This window comes from Seriola lalandi, unplaced genomic scaffold (assembly GCF_002814215.2).
Source record: "Seriola lalandi dorsalis isolate HSWRI2012SDOR001 ecotype SW California unplaced genomic scaffold, Sedor1 jcf7180002053996, whole genome shotgun sequence".
In the NCBI taxonomy this organism is placed as follows: domain Eukaryota; kingdom Metazoa; phylum Chordata; class Actinopteri; order Carangiformes; family Carangidae; genus Seriola; species Seriola lalandi.
In genome coordinates this window covers 13,593-14,356 of record NW_019524549.1, presented here as the reverse complement: position 1 = coordinate 14,356, position 764 = coordinate 13,593, and the positions used below count along the sequence as shown (strand labels likewise).

Genomic DNA, 764 nt, shown 5'->3' with positions numbered 1-764 from the left:
GCCCCCCCCCCTCCCCCCGCTGGCTGTTCTGAAGCTGCACCGCTGACCCTCCCCCGCTCAACGCTGTGCATCAGGACCCCCACACACCAAGACCAAGTCCACCAAACCACTACAGTCCGCACCGTGTGACGTCGCCTTGTGTTTCACTTTAACACGCTGTCCTGACAGGAAGTAGCAGCTGCGTCACAGTGTCAGCAAACAGGAGGAAGCACTGATTGGCCGACTGAACAGCCAATCAGAGAGCTCTCTCTCACCCCGCTTAATAGACCCAATAGGCTCTAGAGAGGAAACACAGTGAGAATTATTATTTCTGTTATTAAAACCTACAGGCGACACGCAGAGGTCAGAGGTCGACCATCTTGGTGTGTCGGGTCCAAACGCTCTTCGTCTGCTTCAGGCTGAACTTACAAGTCAGAGTCGTCTCCGTTCTTCTGCCACATCATCCCTGTTCCCTGTCGCAACAAAAAACAAAACAAACAAACTTTGACTTGATTTCCTGATCAATTTGAATTGTGCATTTTTTTTGTTTGTTCCTGTGTCTCTGCGGATGAATGAAACTCTTTACAAACAGCTGAAACAGGAAACTGAAACCTCCGTGAGTTCAGTGAACGCCTCTGCAGGACAAACTGATGCTGCTCCTCTCTGTTAAAGCCTGATGCTACATGACTGTCATTAATGGACTAGTGCCTGCAGCTGTGCCCCCCCCGCTCTGCCACAGCACAGCTTTTACACCAGAAACCTGCATCCTGCCCGTCACCCCCCCC

At 51.4% G+C, this 764-nt stretch overlaps 1 protein-coding gene across 1 annotated transcript in view; it reads left to right on the top strand.

Annotated features, from left to right (window-relative positions):
• Window positions 1-764, top strand: part of LOC111652511 (caskin-2-like) — a gene marked incomplete at its 5' end in the record, with an annotated part of 11,060 nt that overhangs the window by 1,641 nt on the left and 8,655 nt on the right. The gene's annotated exons all lie outside the window — the stretch shown is intronic.